At 39.0% G+C, this 23,716-nt stretch overlaps 1 non-coding gene across 1 annotated transcript; it reads left to right on the top strand.

Annotated features, from left to right (window-relative positions):
• The first annotated feature begins 14,643 nt into the window (after nt 1–14,643).
• On the top strand, nt 14,644–14,751 carry LOC148561683 (small nucleolar RNA R71). Its single transcript, XR_015887704.1, has one exon. It is a non-coding gene; the product is annotated as a small nucleolar RNA R71 (small nucleolar RNA).
• The last annotated feature ends 8,965 nt before the right edge of the window (nt 14,752–23,716 follow it).

Raw genomic sequence — 23,716 nt, 5'->3', positions numbered from 1 at the left:
GGGATGGGATGACTGTGACGAGCTTCAAACTCGCGAGTGTGGGGCGTGTGACAGACGCAAAAGGATCAATGGATCCTATTCCAACATGATCGAGAACCAACAGCTGATTAGCCGATGTCGTGACAGCGCATCAGGACCATTTTCACTGAGAGGACGGGAGGTAGCCATTGACAACGGTGAAACCCAACATAAGCTTGCCATGGAAGGGAGTATGAATGATTGGAAGAAGGAAATGGGAAAGCAGAGGTTTAGGAGGAACAAAGCATCTTCATATGCTTATATGAAATTCTCACCAATGAATTACATAAGTATCTCTATCTTTATAATATATTTGATTTATCTTTTAATTATCAAATCTCCATAACCATTTGAATCCGCCTGACTGAGATTTACAAGATGACCATAGCTTGCTTCAAGCTGACAATCTCCGTGGGATCGACCCTTACTCACGTAAGGTTTATTACTTGGACGACCCAGTGCACTTGCTGGTTAGTTGTGCGGAGTTGTGATAAAGAGTTGAGATTACAATTGTGCGTACCAAGTTGTTGGCGCCATTGATGATCACAATTTCGTGCACCACTTTAGCACCAAGGCTAAGTGGTGCAAGCAGTTAGAATATGAATCACCAAACACAGAGAAGTCATCCATAAACACTTCAATAAATCTTTCAATAATATTTGAAAATATGGAGAGCAGGCACCTTTGGAATGTTGTTGGTGCATTGCACAATCCAAAGGGCATTCTCCTATAAGCAAAAACACCATAGGGACGGATAAATGAGGTCTTTTCTTGGTCCTTAGGGTCTACAACTATTTGGTTGTAACCAGAGTAACCATCCAAGAAGCAATAATATTTATGTCCCGCAAGTCTTTTCAGCATCTGATCCATGAAAGGTAGGGGGAAGTGATCCTTCCTGGTGGTTTCATTAAGCTTCCTATAATCAATGCACATGCGCCAGCCGGTCACTGTTCTTGTAGGTATCAGCTCATTATTTTTATTTGGTACAACAGTGATCCCTCATTTCTTAGGGACTAGTTGCACTGGGCTTACCCAAGGGCTGTCTGAGATAGGGTAGATCACCCCAGCTTGCCACAATTTTAACACCTCTTTTTGGACTACTTCATTCATGGTTGGGTTTAGCCTTCTTTGTTGCTGTCTTGAGGGCTTAGCACCTTCTTCAACTAGGATTTTGTGCATGCACATTGAAGAACTGATTCCCTTCAAGTCTACAAGTGTCCATCCTATAGCATCTTTGTGTTGCTTCAGCACTTGGATAAGCTCCCCTTCTTGTTCCACACTCAAGCTTGAATTAATGATTACTGGGTAAGTGTTGTTGTCACCCAAATAGGCATACTTCAAGCTTGGAGACAAGGTCTTCAGCTCTAGTTTTGGTACCTCTACTTGCTTGTTGCCCATGTGGTTCAGCATGATCGAATTCTCTATGGTTTCTTGTGGTATTTCTCCACCTAATGCTTGTTACTCCAGCTTCATAGTTTCTTCACATTGTTCTTCCTCCAAAACCCCTTGAACTATCTTTTCTATGGTATCTACCATCATGCACTCTCCTATGGATTCTTTAGGGTAACTCATTGCTTTGAAGACATTGAAGACCATATTCTCTTCATGTAACCTCAAGATTAGTTCCCCTTTTTGGACATGAATAATGGTTCCAGCAGTAGCTAGGAATGGCCTTTCTAGGATGATTGATGTGTTGGCCTCTTCCTCCATATCCAGCACAACGAAGTCAGCTGGAAAAATAAACTCTCCTACTTTCACCAACAAATCTTTCACTACCCCATAAGGAAACTTAAATGTTCTGTCAGCCAATTGGAGTGCCATTCTTGTTGGTTTGGCTTTCTCAATCTTCATCCTTCTCATCATAGCCAAGGACATGAGATTGATGCTAGCCCCCAGGTCGCACAATGCTTTCTCAATGTTGATATCCCCTATAATGCAGGGAATTTGGAAGCTCCCAGGGTCTTTCATCTTTTGGGGGAGCTTCTTTTGTATGATAGCACTGCACTCCTCAGTTAGAACTATGGTTTCCTTCTCACTCCAGTTCCTCTTTCTTGTCATGAGCTCCTTTAAAAATTTTGCATAGAGCGGCATTTGCTCTAATGCCTCAACAAATGGTATGTTGATCTGGAGCTTCTTGAAGATTTCTAGGAATCTAGAGAACTGGCTATCTTTCCCATCCTTCCTCAGCCTTTGTAGGTATGGTTCCTGTGGCACATAAGGCTTTAGGATTGGCTTTGATGAGGATGGTATATGGGTTTCTTCTTTCTTGTTTTCAGGCTCCTTTACAGCTTCTTTTTCATGGTTACTTTGACTTGGGGATGCTTCTTCTACAACTTTTCCACTTCTAAGTATGATGGCATTACATTCCCCTCTTAGGTTGGCCATGGTATCACTGGGAAATGTATGTGTGGGCATTGGTATTTGCTTAGAAAAGCTCCCTAGTTGTGCTTCCAATTTTGAGATTGATGCGCCTTGATTCCTTATGTTTGATCTGCACTCTTCTTGATTGGCATCCATCTTCTTTTCAGCCTGTATTTGTCTCTCCAAAACATTGGAAATAGCTCCTGTCAGCTGTGATGACATTTGTGCTATTGCAGCCTCCTTTCTTTCAAAATTGCTCTTGATTTCACATGGTTGCATGGTTGAGGTTGATGTTTCTTGGTGGTGGTTGTTGTGTGTTTGTTGGGTGGAGTGATATGATGTATTTTGTGAATTGTGGTAGGGTCTGTTGTTGCCTGATTGATGGTTGGGGTTATGGTTGTTGTATTGGTTGGATTGGTATGGTTTGTTATGGTCTTGGTTGTGGCTTTGTTGGTTTCTCCACCCAAAGTTTAGGTGGTTCTTCCAACCTAAGTTATATGTTTTGTTATTTGGGTCATATGGTGGTCTAGAAGAGTTGTTCACATAGTTTGCCTGCTCCCATTCACTTTCAACCTCTGGGGCATCTTCTTCCTGTGGTGGTGCTTGAGCTTGGATAGCTGAGACTTGGCTAGTCTCCATCTTCTTTGTTAGGGCTGCTAGTTATGCTGCAATCATCTTGTTTTGTGCTAACAAGGCATCCATAGAATTTAGCTCCAGCACTCCTTTCTTTTGAGTCCTTTCTGAAGCATAGAAGTATTCATTTTCAGCTACAGTCTCTATAACATCTATGGCTTCTTCAATGGTTTTCTTCTTGTTGAGTGAACCCCTGAAGAATGGTCCACAGCTTTCTTTGCTTCATATGATAACCCTTCATAGAAGATGTGGAGTTGCACCCAACTGAACATATCCAGAGGGCACTTCCTTGTCAAGTCTTTGAACCTCTCCCAGGCCTCATAAAGTGTAACGACCCAATTTTCAATATGTCTAGATCATACCGGAAACTGAGCGCTACCAATTTGTCTTCCTAATTATTATCTATTATTTATCATATGAGCCTGATTCGTTGTTAAACGCGTAGTTAATTTGCGTGGTGTATTTTTATTTTATTTTATTTTTTTTGAAAACGTTTGGATTAATAGACAGAATAATTTATAATCAATTCACAAGTAATAACAGATAAAACAGTTATAAACAACCACACAAAAATACATCACAAGTAGTTGACAACATTCGGTGATTCAGCCTTTATTAGCATATAGACTGTTAGTTAGAACACCCCTAGATATAGCTAAATAATATCTATATACATATATATACATACAACATCCCAGGTCCTGACCTGTTCAAGAGGTCCCTAAGCTGGCACCTAGGCTAGCCTAGACTCTATACTCACCTAGTCCTCTAAACTACAAAAGCGAGGGAAAGTACGTTCTAGGTCTTCAAAACTCAAGTCAAGTGGAACGCCATCAAAAGATAGAACATCATCTGTTACTCCTCGGCACGATCAGACTTTTCCACAGGACGTCTCTCTGGTACCTCATGAAGTAGCCACACAATAGGAATCTCGTACACAGAATTTAGGTTAAAGTGCGCATACGAATGGGGTGCAGACGTTGGCTGGTCTCATAGTATATACATATAATTAAAGAACGATATTCACCCTAGACTCAGAAGACTGCCTAGAGTGGAATCCCTTTTTGTGTACAATCGTCAGCGAACTACGGAAAGGAACTCTTACTTCCATCTGAAGTGGAAAGGGAGAGAGAAGGGGTAAGAACTGGGGAGTTCTTAGTAGGGCCGGGGTTATTAGTTACGTTCATTTATTTGGGGTCGATTAGTAGACAAATAACATAATATAGCGAAGCAGTAAACAGAAGATAAAGATAGAAAGAGAAATTAGAGAGAACCAAAAGCAGAACACAAACAAAAGAATACAAGAAAATAAAGCACAGAAATAGCATACGAGCAGACAAACATAAAGAAGTAGATCACACATAGAAAGGAATGCAACAGAGAATGATGCGCAGACAAGAATGATGCATGTCTAGCCCTAGCGCAGGCCATGAGCTCATGTGTCAGTTGGCTGCCCGCAATCCCGACATTTATCCGGTCACGAATAATCCCGATTTCCCGGATACGATTTTCCGTTCCTAAATAAATGCGCATATAATAATAGCCGCTCATTTGAGACAGCCTCTGCTTACTGCAGGAAAATATATATATACTCTGCTCTGCTCTGGGGAAGCGGAAAATGGCTGTAGGTAACTTAGTTTCCCTACAGAGGCTCTGGGTTGCATTAAGCAACTAATATATATTGAATATAGCTCTGGATTGCATCAAACAACTAATATATATATATATATAGCTTTTTATTATATTACTCTTCTCTTTATATCTCTTTACTCTGTTCTGGTTTCTCTTTTCTATGTATCTCTTTACTCTGTTTTAATTACTCTGTTCTCTGTATCTCTTTTCTCTTCTCTGATTACTCTTTTCATCTGTATCTATATTACTCTTTCTCTCTTTATCTCTTTAGTTTACTCTGGTTACTCTGTTTTCTGTGTTTCTCTACTCTGCTCTGATTTCTCTGCCTAACGTATGTATTTAAAGTTTATGTAAATTTCGGTATGAATAGTTCGCCTGTCCCAAGTATAGGTTCATTAAGTCTATACTGAAATAGTTTAACTTTTCATATAATACCTAACCCTAGTCGCAACTCAAGGACTAACTATGTTGCCCTAGTTTGTTCACTAGTCTCTGTCTGTTTTTCTGTCATTAAAACTTTACAGACTTTTTCTTCGATTTTTATCTTTTCTTCAACTTTTTATCTTTTATTTATCTTTGCCTCACTAATATGTTTTTACCACTCCCTAAGTGTTTTATGAAGGTAATTATGAGATTCTGCGCTTAAAGTTGTCTTTCTAAAGCTTTTACAGAAAACTGCCTTTTCCGTATTATTTTATTATTTTTATTAAAATATTATTTTTAATTAAATATTATTATTTAATATTTTATTATTTTTTATTATTTTATCATTAAATTTTCGAAAATTAACTTACTTTTACTTTTAACCTTTAAAATTCACTTTTTACCACCCGTAACTTTTAATATTTCTACTTTTACCACCCTAACTTTCAGAAATTACCAAAAACCCATTAAACACCAAAATTTTTACTTTCTTGCCCTTTTTAAGATCTAAGGCCTGTTCTTCATTGTTCTTCATCAAACTCAAAGTGTTCTTCATGTTCTTCATAAATTCTTCAGATTCTTTCTCTGTTTTTACCCGTTTCTCAGTCTTTTCAGCAACCGATTTTTACTATAATTCATAATAAATTAGAAGCCACTAAAACCCCATCTTTTCTACATGATTTTAACACAAATTGAACCTCAATTTAAGCTTAGGGTTTCGTTTTTCCAGCTGCCCAAGAACATGAACTTTAAAGCTTGAATTTCATCAAATTTCATTAAAATTTCACCAAAATTTCACCAAGAATCAATCATATATGCAACCAATTTTTAGCACAGCTAATTTATACAACATTCACACAACTCAAACACAAATAATCAAGATTAATTTCGTGACACCCTACCTGGTTTTGCTGCTCCTAATTCGGTTAAACTTTCAGGTGGTCCTTAAGCACTTTTTCCTCCTAAATCACATCAAGAACAACTTTAAATCCAAAAACTCTCAACTGACCAAATCTCACTCAGTATGTTAGGAAGAGATATCTCACCTTAGACTTGCTGGAAATTCACGTTTCTTGGCCCTCAAGTCAAGTTAAGCATGATTCCTAAGGAAGAACATCAAGAAAACACATGTTTTGCATGGTTTTCCTTGAAAACCAAATTGAAATGGGAGGGAGACAGCCATCTCACCTTATTTCCATCCTTTATAAGTTACATGGTTATGTAGAGGAAGAAGAGAGGATCATTTTGGTGAAATCGGAGTTTTGATTTGAGTTTTAGTTCAGAGGAAATCAAGCTTTGAAGATTAAGTGTTCATGAAAGTTTCTCTCTTTTATCTCTTGTTATTTTCGGCCAAAATGATGAAATGAGACAGCCTTGGAGGTCTTGGGGGTGTAAGGTGAGTTGTGATTGGTTGGCTTGGAGGTGGATTAAAATAATATTAAAATATCTCTGGTGTACAACTACTAAAACTAGGTGTACCAGAACACTCGTAAAAACATCTCTAAAAATTATTTTCTGAGCTACTAGAATAAATAACACTAGTAACATATTTATTATGAGAATAGAACATGTATAATGAGGCCTTAGCATTGCTAAATTCATCAGAGAGTGCTGGTGCTAAGCTGCACCAGTAAACCGTAAACCCGGTTAAACCAATTTTCTGTTTTTAACAAAAACAGACCAGGTAACCTTATAATATCATTCAAGCATTTTCTAATACTAATATAATGATAATATTATACTATTATCTCTCTCCTCTCATGAATTGATTCCGGTTTGTCAAACACAGACTATTTACGAAAATCAGAATCAAAACTGCCAACCGATACGGTTCAAAAACTAGGTTCTTCGCGATTGCATTATCGAGCTTGCCTCAAAGGAGGTTATAGCTTAAGGATGACATAATGATAATGAGGATTGAGATGCTTGATGATATAGCAGAGGTGTTCCCTTTACTGATCTTCCGGAGAAATCCGTACTTTCAGAAAAGATCTCGTGTACTCGAAAATCAGGGTTGTTACATTCTACCCTCCTAAAAGAAAATTTTGCCCTCAAAATTTTAGTTACCTAGGAATAAATACGGGTAATCAGCTTTCATCTTATCTTCCAGTTCCCAAGTGTGCTCTTCCTCTCCTCTCGGTTCCCATGCTACTTTGACTAAGCGAACAGTATTGCCTTTTAGCTGCTTATCACTTCTTTCTACGATCTGAACCGGTGATGCTTGATATGTCAAACCATTTCATAACTATACTGTCTCTGGTTGTAAAACATGACTCTTGTCGGGAATATATTTCTTAAGTTGCGAGACATGAAAAACATCATGAAGGTTTGATAAATAAGGAGGAAGGACTATTTGATAAACTACTAGACCGACTCTTTTAAGTATTTGGAAAGGTTCTATGTATCGTGGGTTAAGCTTTTTAGTCTTAAGGGCTCTACCTATTCCAGTAATCGAGGTTACTTCTAGAAAGACACGGTTTCCGTCACTAAACTCTAAGGGTCTACGTCTATTATCGGCATAGCTCTTTTGATGGCTTTGTGCTGTCTGGATCTTCCGACGAATCTCCTTTATCTTCTCAGTAGTTTCTTACACTAAGTCTGGACCTAAGACACTAGCTTCTCCATTGTCATTCCAACACAATGGTGTCCGACATCTTCTTCCATAGAGAGCTTCATATGGTGCCATCCCGATACTTTATTGGAAACTGTTGTTGTAGACGAATTTGACCAAAAGAAAATACTTATCCCAGCTACTTTGGTTGTCTATCATACATGATCGTAACATGTCTTCTAACGTCTAGATTGTCTGCTCTGATTACCCGTCTATCTGAGGATGGTATGCTATACTCGTGTGCAATTCTGTTTCCAACGCTTTCTGAAAAGCTCCCCAAAATATAGTAGTAAACCTCGAAACTCGATCTGAGACAATTTATGAAGGTATCTGGTGCACGAAATTGTGATACATCTCCATGGCTTCAAAGGCCTGGTGCTCTGATCTAGTTTTATTGTCTGTCACAACTTCGATTCAACTAACCAGCAAGTGCACTGGGTCGTCCAAGTAATACCTTACGTGAGTAAGGGTCGAATCCCACGGAGATTGTTGGTATGAAGCAAGCTATGGTCACCTTGTAAACCTCAGTCAGGCGGATATAAAATAATTATGGAGTTTTCGAATAATAAATAATAGAATAGGGATAGAGGTACTTATGTAAATCATTGGTAGGAATTTCAGATAAGCGAATGGAGATGCTTTTTGTTCCTCTGAACCTCTGCTTTCCTGCTATCTTCATCCAATCAGTCTTACTCCTTTCCATGGCTGGCTTTATGTGATACATCACCACTGTCAATGGCTACTTTCGGTCATCTCTCGGGAAAATGATCCAATGCCCTGTCACGGCACGGCTAATCGTCTGGAGGCATCACCCTTGCCAATGGCTTCATCTTATCCTCTCAGTGAATAATATGCTCACGCACCCTGTCACGGCACGGCTATTCATCTGTCGGTTCTCGATCATGCTGGAATAGGATTTACTATCCTTTTGCGTCTGTCACTAACGCCCTGCAATCGCGAGTTAGGAGCTCGTCACAGTCATCCAATCATTGAATCCTACTCGGAATACCACAGACAAGGTTTAGACTTTCCGGATTCTCTTGAATTCCGCCATCATTCTAGCGTACGCCACGAAGATTCTGGTTAGGAGATCTAAGAGATATTCATTCTAGCTTATTTCATGTAGAACGGAAGTGTTTGTCAGGCACGCGTTCATAAAGGAGAAGGATGATGAGCGTCACACATAATCATCACCTTCATCACGTTCTTGGGTGCGAATGGATATCTTGGAAGTGAAATAAGATGAATTGAATAAAAAACAGTAGTACTTTGCATTAATCTTTGAGGAACAGCAGAGCTCCACACCTTAATCTATGGAGTGTAGAAACTCTACCGTTAAAAATACATAAGTGAAAGTCCAGGCATGGCCGAGATGGCCAGCCCTCAAATGTGATCTAAGATAGCATACAACTGATCAAAGATGCCTAATACAATAGTAAAAGGTCCTATTTATAATAAACTAGTCACTAGGGTTTACATTAGTAAGTAATTGATGCATAAATCCACTTCCGGGGCCCACTTGGTGTGTGCTTCGGCTGGGCTTGAGTGTTGCACGTGTAGAGGTCCTTCTTGGAGTTGAACGCCAGTTTTAGTGCCAGTTTGGGCGTTCAACTCTGGTTTTGGCTCCTTTTCTGGCGTTGGACGCCAGAATTGGGTAGAAAACTGGCGTTGAACGCCAGTTTACGTCATCTATTCTTGGCCAAAGTATGGACTATTATATATTGCTGGAAAGCCCTGGATGTCTACTTTCCAACGCAATTGGAAGCGCGCCATTTCGAGTTCTGTAGCTCCAGAAAATCCACTTTGAGTGCAGGGAGGTCAGAACCCAACAGCATCAGCAGTCCTTTTTCAACCTCTGAATCTGATTTCTGCTCAAGTCCCTCAATTTCAGCCAGAAAATACCTGAAATCAAAGAAAAACACACAAACTCATAGTAAAGTCCAGAAATGTGAATTTAACATAAAAACTAATGAAAACATCCCTAAAAGTGACTAGATTCTACTAAAAACATACTAAAAACAATGCCAAAAAGCGTATAAATTATCCGCTCATCACAACACCAAACTTAAATTGTTGCTTGTCCCCAAGCAACTGAAAATCAAATAGGATAAAAAAAAGAGAATATACTATAAATTCCAAACTATCAATGAAACATAGCTCCAATCATAGGAGCGGGACTTATAGCTTTTTGCCTCTTGAATAGTTTTGGCATCTCACTTTATCCATTGAGGTTCAGAATGATTGGTATCTATAGGAACTTCAGATTTCAAATAGTGTTATTGACTCTCCTAGTTCAGTATGATGATTCTTGAACACAGCTTCTTTATGAGTCTTGGTCGTGGCCCTAAGCACTTTGTTTTCCAGTATTACCACCGGATACATAAATGCCACAGACACATAATTGGGTGAACCTTTTCAGATTGTGACTCAGCTTTGCTAAAGTCCCCAATTAGAGGTGTCCAGGGTTCTTAAGCACACTCTTTTTTTGCTTTGGACCTTGACTTTAACCGCTCAGTCTCAAGTTTTCACTTGACACCTACACGCCACAAGCACATGGTTAGGGACAGCTTGGTTTGGCCGCTTAGACCAGGATTTTATTCCTTTAGGCCCTCCTATCCACTGATGCTCAAAGCCTTGGGATCCTTTTTATTTGCCCTTGCCTTTTGGTTTTAAGGGTTATTGGCTTTTTGCTCTTGCCTCTTGGTTTTAAGAGCTTTGGCTTTTTCTGCTTGCTTTTTCTTTTTCTTTCTATATTTTTTTTCGCCTATTTTTTTTTTCTGCAAGCTTTGCTCTTTGCTGCTTTTTCTTGCTTCAAGAATCATTTTTATGATTTTTCAGATTATCAAATAACATGTCTCCTAGTCATCATTCTTTCAAGAGCCAACATATTTAACATTCTTAAACAACAACTTCAAAAGACATATGCACTGTTCAAGCATACATTCAGAAAACAAGAAGCATTGTCACCACATCAATATAATTAAACTAAGTTCAAGGATAAGTTCGAAACTCATGTACTTCTTGTTCTTTTGAATTAAAAAATTTTTCATTTAAGAGAGGTGATGGATTCATAGGACATTTATAACTTTAAGACAAAGTTACTACTACTAATGATCATGTAATGAAGACACAAACATAGATAAGCACATAACATAGAAAACGAAAAATAGACGAAATAAGAACAAGGAATGAATCCACCTGAGAGATGGTGGCGTTTCCTTCTCGAGGAACCAATGATGTCCTTGAGCTCTTCTATGTCTCTTCCTTGTCTTTGTCGCTCCTCCCTCATTGCTTTTTGATCTTCTCTTATCTCATGAAGCATGATGGAGTGCTCTTGATGTTCCACCCTTAGTTGTCCCATATTGGAACACAATTCTTCTAGGGAGGTGTTGAATTGCTCCCAATAGTTTTGTGGAGGAAAGTGCATTTGAGGCATTTCCGGAATCTCATGGTGGTGAGCTTCATACGCCTCTTGCCTGCTCCATCTTTTTCTTAGTGATGGGCTTGTCCTCTTTGATGAGGATATCTCCCTCTATGTCAATCCCAGCCGAATTGCATAGGTGGCAAATGAGGTGAGGAAAGGCTAACCTTGCCATGGTGGATGACTTGTCAGCCACCTTGTAGAGTTCTTGAGGTATAATCTCATGAACTTCCACCTCTTCTCCAATCATGATGCTATGGATCCTGATGGCCCGATCTATAGTAACTTCAGACCGGTTGCTAGTGGGAATGATTGAGCATTGAATGAACTCCAACCATCCTCTAGCTATAGGCTTGAGGTCCAATCTTCTTAGTTGAACCGGCTTGCCTTTGGAGTCAATCTTCCATTGAGCTCCTTCTACATATATGTCCATAAGGACTTGGTCCAGCCTTTGATCAAAGTTGACTCTCCTTGTGTAGGGGCGTGCGTTCTCTTCCATGTTTGGCAAGTTGAACGCCAACCTCACATTTTCCGGACTAAAATCTAAGTATTTCCCCCGAACCATTGTAACATAGTTCTTTGGATCCGGGTTCTTACTTTGATCATGGTTCTTGGTGATCCATGCATTGGCATAGAACTCTTGAACCATTAGGATGCCGACTTGTTGGATGGGATTTCTTAGAACTTCCCAACCTCTTCTTTGAATTTCATGTCGGATCTCCGGATACTCATTTCTTTTGAGTTTGAAAGGGACCTCGGGGATCACCTTTTTCTTGGCCACAACATCATAGAAGTGGTCTTGATGGGCTTTGGAGATGAACCTTTCCATCTCCCATGACTCGGATGTGGATGCTTTTATCTTCCCTTTCCCTCTTCTAGAGGATTCTCCGGTCTTAGATGCCATCAATGGTAATGGAAAAACAAAAAGCTTATGGTTTTACCACACCAAACTTAGAATATTGCTCGCCCTCGAGCAATAAACAAAAGAATAGAAGAAGAAGAAGAAGAAATATGGAGAGGGAGAGGGAGATGTGGTTTCGGCCAAGAGGAGTGTAGAGGGGTGTGTTGTGTGAATTTGATGCAGAATGGAGGTCTTTATATAGGGAAGGGAGAGGGGGTTAAGGTTCGGCCATATGGGTGGGTTTGGGTGGGAAATTGGTTTTGAATTTTGAAGGTAGGTGGAGTTTATGAGGTAGGTTTATGGGGAAGAGTGGATGGATGTGAGTGGTGAAGAGGTGATGGGGAAGAGAGTTTATGGGGTTGTGTGAAAGAGAGTGGTGAGAAGAAGTGAGTGGAGGTAGGTGGGGATCCTGTGGGGTCCACAGATCCTGAATGGATCCTGTGGGGTCCACAGATCCTGAGTGGATCCTGTGGGGTCCACAGATCCTGAGTGGATCCTGTGGGGTTCACAGATCCTGAGGTGTTCAAGGATTTACATCCCTGCACCCATTAGGCATGTAGAAATGCTTTGTACCCAACTCTGGGCGTTTAGCGCCAGGCTGGTGGCCATTTTGGGCGTTTAATGCCCATTTGTGTGCCATTTCTGGTGTTGAACGCCAGAACCATGCCTGTTCTGGCGTTCAGCGCCCAGAAGCTGCCCATTTTGGGTGTTCAGCGCCAGCACCATGCTCTGTTCTGGCGCTGAACGCCAGACAGATGCTCCTCCAGGGTGTGATTTTTCTTCTGCTGTTTTTGATTCCGTTTTCAATTTTTATATTTATTTTGTGACTCCACATGATCATGAACCTACAAAGACATATAACTAAGAAAAAATATAGTTAGATAAATAAAAATTGGGTTGCCTCCCAACAAGCGCTTCTTTAATGTCAATAGCTTGACAGTGGGCTCTCATGGAGCCTCACAGATGTGCAGAGCTTTGTTGAGACTCTCCAACACCAAACTTAGAGTTTGGATATGGGAGTTCAACACCAAACTTAGAGTTTGGTTGTGGCCTCCCAACACCAAACTTAGAGTTTGACTGTGGGGGCTCTGGTTGACTCTGCTTTGAGAGAAGCTTTTTCTGCTTCCTCTCCATGGTTGCAGAGGGAGATCCTTGAGTTTTAAACACAAGGGAGTCCTCATTCCATTGAAGGACTATTTCACCTCTGTCAACATCAATCACAGCTCTTGCTGTGGCCAGGAAAGGTCTTCCTAGGATGATGGATTCATCCTCTTCCTTTCCAGTATCCAGGACTATGAAATCAGCAGGGATGTAAAGGCCTTCAACCTTTACTAACACGTCCTCTACTTGTCCATAAGCCTGTTTTCTTGAACTGTCTGCCATCTCTAATGAGATTTTAGCAGCTTGCACCCCAAAGATTCTCAGTTTCTCTATTACAGAGAGGGGCATGAGGTTTATTCCTGAACCAAGGTCACACAGGGCCTTAAAGATCATGGTGCCTATGGTACAAGGTATTATGAACTTTCCAGGATCCTGTCTCTTCTGAGGCAATGTCAGTTGATCCAGATCACTTAGTTCATTGATGAACAAGGGAGGTTCAACTTCCCAAGCATCAATGCCAAATAATTTGGCATTCAGCTTCATTATTGCACCAAGAAACTTGGCAGTTTTCTCTTCAGTAACATCCTCATTCTCTTCAGAAGAGGAATACTCATCAGAGCTCATGAAGGGTATAAGGAGGTTTAATGGAATCTCTATGGTCTCTAGATGAGCCTCAGAGTCCTTTGGTTCCTCAGAGGGAAGCTTCTTATTGATTACTGGACGTCCTAGGAGGTCTTCCTCCTTGGGATTCACGTCCTCTCCTTCCCTTACAGGTTCGGCCATGATGCTTATGTCAATGGCCTTGCACTCTCCTTTTGGATTCTCTTCTGTATTGCTTGGGAGAGTATTAGGAGGGATTTCAGTGATCCTTTTACTCAGCTGGCCCACTTGTGCTTCCAAATTTCTAATGGAAGACCTTGTTTCATTCATAAAACTCACTGTGGCCTTAGATAGATCAGAGACTAAGTTTGCTAAGCTAGATGAGTTCTGCTCAGAATTCTCTGTCTGTTGCTGAGTGGATGATGAAAAAGGCTTGCCATTGCTAAACTTGTTTCTTCCACCATTATTAAAGCCTTGTTGAGGCTTTTAATCCTTCCATGAGAAATTTGGATGATTTCTCCATGATGAGTTATAGGTGTTTCCATAAGGTTCACCTAAATAATTTACCTCTACTATTGCAGGGTTTTCAGGATCATAAGATTCTTCTTCAGAAGATGCCTCTTGAGTACTGTTGGATGCAGCTTGCATTCCATGCAGACTCTGAGAGATCATATTGACTTGCTTAGTCAATATTTTATTCTGAGCCAATATGGCATTCAGAGTATCAACTTCAAGAACTCCCTTCTTCATAGGCGTCCCATTACTCACAGAATTCCTTTCAGAAGTGTACATGAACTGGTTATTAGCAACCATGTCAATGAGTTCTTGAGCTTCTGCAGGCATTTTCTTTAGGTGAATGGATCCACCTGCAGAAGTGTCCAGTGACATCTTTGATAGCTCAAATAAACCATTATAGAATATATCCAGGATGGTCCATTCTGAAAGCATGTCAGAAGGACACTTTTTGGTCAACAGTTTGTATCTTTCCCAAGCTTCATAGAGGGATTCACCTTCTTTCTGTCTGAAGGTTTGAACATCAGCTCTAAGCTTGCTCAGCTTTTGAGGAGGAAAGTACTTGGCTAAGAAAGCCGTGACCAGCTTATCCCAAGAGTTCAGGCTGTCTTTGGGTTGAGAATCCAACCATAATCTAGCTCTATCTCTTACAGCAAAAGGGAAAAGCATGAGCCTGTAGACTTCAGGATCTACTCCATTAGTCTTAACAGTATCACATATCTGCAAGAATTCAGTTAAAAACTGAAAAGGATCTTCAGATGGAAGTCCATGAAACTTGCAGTTCTGCTGCATCAGAGAAACTAATTGAGATTTCAGCTCAAAGTTGTTTGCTCCAATGGCAGGAATGGAGATGCTTCTTCCATGTAAATTGGAATTAGGTGCAGTAAAGTCACCAAGCATCTTCCTTACATTATTATTATTTTCGGCTGCCATCTCCTTTTTCTGTTCGAAAATTTCTGAAAGGTTATCTCTGGATTGTTGTAATTTAGCTTCTCTTAATTTTCTCTTCAGAGTCCTTTCAGGTTCTGGATCTGCTTCCACAAGAATGTTCTTATCCTTGCTCCTGCTCATATGACAAAGAAGAAGGCACAGAAAAATAATAATAATAATAATAATAGAGATCCTTTATACCACAGTATAGGGATCCCTGTGTGAGTAGAAGAAGAGGGGGAGACAAAGAATGTAATATAATGGAAGAAACACAACTGTGAGGATGGCAGAAATGTGAGATGAGATGTTAGGATATGAATGAATAAATAGAATAAGATGGGGGAGGGATAATTTTCGAAAATTATTTTGAAAAAGAGTTAGTGATTTTTGAAAATGGTTTTTGAAAATTGTTAGTATTTTTTCGAATTTTTTTTTAAAAATAAAAAAAAAATAAGAATAATTAGTTAATTAAAAAGAAATTTTTGAAAAAGAGGGAAGATATTTTCGAAAATTAGAGAGAGAGAGTTAGTTAGGTAGTTTTGAAAAAGTTAAGAAACAAACAAAAAGTTAGTTAGTTAGTTGAAACAAATTTTGAAAAGATAAGAAGTTAGGAAGTTAGAAAAGATATTTTGAAAAGATATTTTTTTGAAAAAGATAAGATAAGAAGATATTTTTGAAAAGATATGATTGAAATTAGTTTTGAAAAAGATTTGATTTTTTTAAATCTCAATTAATGACTTGATTCATAAGAAATCACAAGATATGATTCTAGAACTTAAAGTTTGAATCTTTCTTAACAAGCAAGTAACAAACTTCAAATTTTTTGAATCAAAACACTAATTGATTATGTTATTTTCGAAAATTTGATATAAAAATAAGAAAAAAATTTTTGAAAAATATTTTTGGAATTTTCGAAAATAACTAAGAATTTTGAAAAAGATTTGATTTTTGAAAAAGATTTTGAAAAAGACAAGATTTTCAAATTGAAAATTTGATTTGACTCATAAGAAACAACTTGATTTTAAAATTTTTTGAAAAAGTCAACTCAAATTTTCGAATTTGATGAGAGAAAAGGGGAAAGATATTTTTTTTATTTTTGAAATTTTTATGAAAAACATGAAAAATATGTAATGCATGAAATTTTTAGATCAAAACAATGAATGCATGCAAGAATGCTATGAATGTCAAGATGAACACCAAGAACACTATGAATGTCAAGATGAACATCATAGACATAATTTTGAAAAATTTTTAATGCAAAGAAAACATGCAAGACACCAAACTTAGAATTCTTTAATACTTACGCACTAAGAATTCAAGAATGCATATGATAAACATGAAAAGACACAAAACAAAAAATCATCAAGATCAAACAAGAAGACTTACCAAGAATAACTTGAAGATCATGAAGAACACTATGAATGCATGATATTTTCGAAAAAATGCAAGATGCATATGCAATTGACACCAAACTTATAACATGACTCAAGACTCAAACAAGAAACATGAAAAATATTTTTTTGATTTTTTTTTTTGATTTTCTAATTTTTTTGGTATTTTTCGAAAATTATATGAAAAAGAAAAAAATAAGGATTCCAAAATTTTTAATATGAATTCCAGGAATCTTGCAATGTTAGTCTAAAGCTTCAGTCCAGGAATTAGACATGGCTCACTAGCCAGCCAAGCTTTCAATGAAAGCTCCAGTCCAAAACACTAGACATGGCCAATGGCCAGCCAAGCTTCAGCATGTAACAACAGAGTATATTGCTCTTGATAACAAATTGCTGCTCATCATTTATCAAGTATGTAACTTACCTCTGATGGTTTGGAAGCCTCAGTCCAAAAGAATTTAGACATGGCTTTACAGCCAGCCAGGCTTCACATGCTTCATGAAACACTAGAATTCATTCTTAAAAATCTTGAATAAAATTTTTGAAAACATTTTTATTTTTTTCGAAAACAGATGAGAGATTTTTGAAAATATTTTTGAAAGATTTTTTTGAAAACAAAACGAAAAGAAAATTACCTAATCTGAGCAACAAGATGAGCCGTCAGTTGTCCAAACTCGAACAATCCCTGGCAACGGCACCAAAAACTTGGTGTTGTTGCCGGATCCAAACTTGGCACTGATGTTACCGGACCAAAAGCTTGCCGAAAACTCAAACAATCCCCGGCAACGGCGCCAAAAACTTGATGCACGAAATTGTGATACATCTCCATGGCTTCAAAGGCCTGGTGCTCTGATCTAGTTTTATTGTCTGTCACAACTTCGATACAACTAACCAGCAAGTGCACTGGGTCGTCCAAGTAATACCTTACGTGAGTAAGGGTCGAATCCCACGGAGATTGTTAGTATGAAGCAAGCTATGGTCACCTTGTAAACCTCAGTCAGGCGGATATAAAATAATTATGGAGTTTTCGAATAATAAATAATAGAATAGGGATAGAGGTACTTATGTAAATCATTGGTAGGAATTTCAGATAAGCGAATGGAGATTCTTTTCGTTCCTCTGAACCTCTGCTTTCCTGCTATCTTCATCCAATCAGTCTTACTCCTTTCCATGGCTGGCTTTATGTGATACATCACCACTGTCAATGGCTACTTTCGGTCATCTCTCGGAAAAATGATCCAATGCCCTGTCACGGCACGGCTAATCGTCTGGAGGCATCACCCTTGCCAATGGCTTCATCTTATCCTCTCAGTGAATAATATGCTCACGCACCCTGTCACGGCACGGCTATTCATCTGTCGGTTCTCGATCATGCTGGAATAGGATTTACTATCCTTTTGCGTCTGTCACTAACGCCCTGCAATCGCGAGTTAGGAGCTCGTCACAGTCATCCAATCATTGAATCCTACTCGGAATACCACAGACAAGGTTTAGACTTTCCGGATTCTCTTGAATTCCGCCATCATTCTAGCGTACGCCACGAAGATTCCGGTTAGGAGATCTAAGAGATATTCATTCTAGCTTATTTCATGTAGAACGAAAGTGTTTGTCAGGCACGCGTTCATAAAGGAGAAGGATGATGAGCGTCACACATAATCATCACCTTTATCACGTTCTTGGGTGCGAATGGATATCTTGGAAGTGAAATAAGATGAATTGAATAGAAAACAGTAGTACTTTGCATTAATCTTTGAGGAACAGCAGAGCTCCACACCTTAATCTATGGAGTGTAGAAACTCTACCGTTAAAAATACATAAGTGAAAGTCCAGGCATGGCCGAGATGGCCAGCCCTCAAATGTGATCTAAGATAGCATACAACTGATCAAAGATGCCTAATACACTAGTAAAAGGTCCTATTTATAATAAACTAGTCACTAGGGTTTACATGAGTAAGTAATTGATGCATAAATCCACTTCCGGGGCCCACTTGGTGTGTGCTTGGGCTGGGATTGAGTGTTGCACGTGTAGAGGTCCTTTTTGGAGTTGAACGCCAGTTTTAGTGCCAGTTTGGGCATTCAACTCTGGTTTTGGCTCCTTTTCTGGCGCTGGACGCCAGAATTGAGTAGAAAGCTGGCATTGAACGCCAGTTTACGTCGTCTATTCTTGGCCAAAGTATGGACTATTATATATTGCTGGAAAGCCCTGGATGTCTACTTTCCAACGCAATTGGAAGCGCGCCACTTCGGGTTCTGTAGCTCCAGAAAATCCACTTTGAGTGCAGGGAGGTCAGAATCCAACAGCATCAGCAGTCCTTTTTCAACCTCTGAATCTGATTTCTGCTCAAGTCCCTCAATTTCAGCCAGAAAATACCTGAAATCACAGAAAAACACACAAACTCATAGTAAAGTCCAGAAATGTGAATTTAACATAAAAACTAATGAAAACATCCCTAAAAGTGACTAGATTCTACTAAAAACAATGCCAAAAAGCGTATAAATTATCCGCTCATCAGTATCCCATGTAGTCGTATGATTCCTTGAATATATATTCGTTCCAGCCTTTCTAAAGTATAGTCAACTCGAATTGGAAGGAAATGCGCTGACTTTGTCAACCTGTCCACAATTACCCAGATGGCATCGTGTCCAGTTGAGGTCCTTGGCAATCCCGTGACAAAATCTATAGAAATCTGCTCCCATTTCCATTGTGGTATTTCTAAGGGTTGCAGGGTTCCTGACAGCTTCTGATGTTCCACCTTTATCTTCTGGCAGGTTAAATATTTTGAGACATAATCAGCTACTTCTTTCTTTAAGCCCGGCCACCAGAACATTTGTTTCAAATCTCGATACATCTTTGTCACTCCAGGATGCATAGAAAATCTACTTTGGTGAGCTTCAGCAAGAATCTTTTGTCGCAATTCTCCAGAGTTAGGCACACAAATTCTTTTCTTGTACCTCCATAGGCCACTACGATCCTATCTCACAGCTTCTTCAGCTCTGCAAGCAATGGTGACATCCAGTACAGTGCTATGGAAATCGGTCCGGCTCCAGATACTAGATCAATGCTGAATTCTATCTCTCGCTGAGGAGGAGACTCAGGTATGTCATCCAAGAAAACATCAGGAAATTCCTTCATCATTTAGATTCGTTCTAAGCTTAATTCACTATCATTCGAGCTAGCCGCTAACAAAACGTACCCCTCAAAATCACTCTTGTCTAAGGTAACTCTTACAGAATTCAGATATAAGGTGTGGGACAGAAATGGTTTAGTACATAGACTATCAGATGGAATAATAGCAGTTCTTTTAAAATAATCCAGGAAACATGATACTTAGATAACCAATCTAATCCTAAAAGAACTTCTAAACCATATAGAGGCAAACAGATTAGATAGTGTATAAAAGTCCTGTTCCTAATAGCGAATGGTACTTGCAGGCACACTAAACTGGTCAAAGCATTTTGGGATGCAGGTGTATGGACAATCAAGTAAAAATTCAATTTAAAGAAATATAATCCTAACTCGTGAGCAATAGTTAGAGAAATAAAGAATGCGATGCACCCGAATCATACAGTACAGTTATAAATCAATTCTTGACATAACCTGACCTTGAATGAGGGCATCCGATTGCACAACATCGTCAATAGTGATAACAAACACTCGTCCTTGTTGTTGGGTTCTGACTGGATTTCGAGTAAATCCCTTTGGACAATCCTTGGCAACGTGTCCAAGTTCTCCACAAGTATAGCAGTTAGGTGATCCAAACTAGCAAGACCTGTTACTATGCTATTTTCCGCATTGCTTACATGCAGGGTTTATGTAAGCCTGACGGGATCGTTTACCATTGCCTTGCCTTACTTTACCTCGAGCGATAAATCCAAATTTTATAGTATTGCCAGCGGACTCATCTACTATTCTTTTTCGACAGTTTCTTGCCCGATGTCCTTCCTTATTACAGTAGTAACATAAACCTGTTCTGAACCGGCAAAGCCTACTACCATGATGCTTTCCATAGGTTGGGCATACGACACCACTTTGAGCTTGGTGAGGTTGACTCTCATGTCCTTGTTCAATGTTACGGTTATTGTCACTACCATTATTGCGAGTTAAAAGGCTGACATCTCGGTGGTTTCCATTCCAACACTGGAATTGACCAATGGCTTTAAAGTTGCGACCTTGAGGGGCTAAATTTTGAACAAAGTCTCTTTGTGAATCCTCCCTACGACTTGCTCTAGCTATCACCACCTTCTTTGAACATTCTTTCACTAGTTTACTTTTATTCACCAGTTCAGCAAAATTTCGTATCTCTAGCGAAATAACAGAATTCATCAGTTTTTCTCGGAGTCCTCCTTCAAACTTTAAACACTTCCATTCCTCAAAGTCTTCTGGGTTCCCTTGACAAATCTTGGAGAAACGGCACAAGTCATCGAACTTACGGGCATACTCAGCAATAGTCATATCCCCTTGTTTCAACTGCATAAGCTCCATCTCCTTATCATCTCGTGCTGCTCCCAGAAAATACTTTTTATAAAATTCGTCCCTAAAGATATCCTAAGGAATGTCATTTTTATTCTGTTGTAGCAGTCGTTGTATCCCCTGCCACCAGTACTCAGCTTCTCCCTCGAGCATATAAGTAGCAAACTCCACGTGTTGTCCATCCGGAACATGTTGCGCTCTCAGTGATCGTTCAATTCCTCGAAACCAATTATCAGTGTCAGTCGCAACGAGTGTACCCTTGAACTTAGGCGGATTAACCTTCAGAAATGTCGCAAGGGTCATAGGTCTTTCAGGATGCCCTAAGTTGTTCTCATCATTCCCATTATCTTCTTCGTATTCATTCTCGTTCCCATTTCTCACTCCGAGACGTTCAACAGCCCTAGCCGCTGCTACAACAGCTTCACGCACTACTTCAGCCACGTTGTTCATGGTAGCCATAAACGTTTTCTGTTCCCACTCGTAGTTAACATTAGGAATTCCTTCCCGTACGCCTCGTATCCGTGAACCCATTATAGTCTTGTTCACACCAAACAATCATTGTTAAGGTGATCAGTCTTAACACTTCAAGTCAAGTGTGAGCATTCCCAAAATAAAAACACAGAGACAATCATGCAACATATATCACTGGGATATCCTATATGCATGAGACACACAACAGAGTATGCAATGAAGCATAGTCAGTCCACTCCCCAGGCTCTACTGGGAACGAACCTGATACCAAATTGTAACGACCCAATTTTCAATATGTCTAGATCATACCGGAAACTGAGCGCTACCAATTTGTCTTCCTAATTATTATCTATTATTTATCATATGAGCCTGATTCGTTGTTAAACGCGTAGTTAATTTGCGTGGTATATTTTTATTTTATTTTATATATTTTGAAAACATTTGGATTAATAGACAGAATCATTTATAATCAATTCACAAGTAATAACAGAAAAAAACAGTTATAAACAACCACACAAAAATACATCACAAGTAGTTGACAACATTCGGTGATTCAGCCTTTATTAGCATATAGACTGTTTGTTAGAACACCCCTAGATATAGCTAAATAATATCTATATACATATATATACATACAACATCCCAGGTCCTGACCTGTTCAAGAGGACCCTAAGCTGGCCCCTAGGCTAGCCTAGACTCTATACTCACCTAGTCCCTCTAAACTACTAAAGCGAGGGAAAGTACATTCTAGGTCTTCAAAACTCAAGTCAAGTGGAACGCCATCAAAAGATAGAACATCATCTGCTACTCCTCTGCACGATCAGACTTTTCCACAGGACGTCTCTCTGGTACCTGATGAAGTAGCCACACAATAGGAATCTCGTACACAGGATTTAGGTTAAAGTGCGCATACGAATGGGGTGCAAACATTGGCTGGTCTCACAGTATATACATATAATTAGAGAATAATATTCACCCTAGACTCAGAAGACTGCCTAGAGTGGAATCCCTTTTTGTGTACAATCGTCAGTGAACTACGGAAAGGAACTCTTACTTCCATCTGAAGGGGAAAGGGAGAGAGAAGGGGTAAGAACTGGGGAGTTCTTAGTAGGGCCGGGGTTATTAGTTACGTTCATTTATTTGGGGTCGATTAGTAGACAAATAACATAATATAGCGAAGCAGTAAACAGAAGATAAAGATAGAAAGAGAAAGTAGAAAGAAACAAAAGCAGAACACAAACAAAAGAATACAAGAAAATAAAGCACAGAAATAGCATACGAGCAGACAAACATAAAGAAGTATATCACACACAGAAAGGAATGCAACAGAGAATGATGCGCAGACAAGAATGATACATGTCTAGCCCTAGCACAGGCCATGAGCTCATGTGTCGGTTGGTTGCCCGCAATCCCGACATTTATCCGGTCACGAGTAATCCCGATTTCCCGGATACGATTTTCCGTTCCTAAATAAATGCGCATATAATAATAGCCGCTCATTTGAGACAGCCTCTGCTTACTGCAGGAAAATATATATATACTCTGCTCTGCTCTGGGGAAGCAGAAAATAGCTGTAGGTAACTTAGTTTTCCTACAGAGGCTCTGGGTTTCATTAAGCAACTAATATATATTGAATATAGCTCTGAGTTGCATCAAGCAACTAATATATATATAAATATAGCTCTGGGTTGCATTAAGCAACTAATATATATATATATATATATATATATATATATATATATATATATATATATATATATATATATAGCTCTTTATTATATTACTCTTCTCTTTATATCTCTTTACTCTATTCTGGTTTCTCTTTTCTCTGTATCTCTTTACTCTGTTTTAATTACTCTGTTCTCTGTGTCTCTTTTCTCTTCTCTGATTACTCTTTTCATCTGTATCTATATTACTCTTTTTCTCTTTATCTCTTTACTTTACTCTGGTTACTCTATTTTCTGTATTTCTCTACTTTGCTCTGATTTTTCTGCTTAACGTATGTATTTAAAGTTTATGTAAATTTCGGTATGAATAGTTCGCCTGTCCCAAGTATAGGTTCATTAAGTCTATACTGAAATAGTTTAACTTTTCATATAATACCTAACCCTAGTCGCAAATCAAGGACTAACTGTGTTGCCCTAGTTCGTTCACTAGTCTCTGTCTGTTTTTCTGTCATTAAAACTTTACAGACTTTTTCTTCGATTTTTATCTTTTCTTCAACTTTTTATCTTTTATT

The sequence above is a fragment of the Arachis ipaensis genome, chromosome B6, assembly GCF_059453495.1.
Source record: "Arachis ipaensis isolate K30076 ecotype BB chromosome B6, ASM5945349v1, whole genome shotgun sequence".
Classification (NCBI taxonomy): domain Eukaryota; kingdom Viridiplantae; phylum Streptophyta; class Magnoliopsida; order Fabales; family Fabaceae; genus Arachis; species Arachis ipaensis.
Note: the sequence above shows the minus strand (reverse complement) of the source record. Positions and strands in the feature narration are given on the sequence as shown.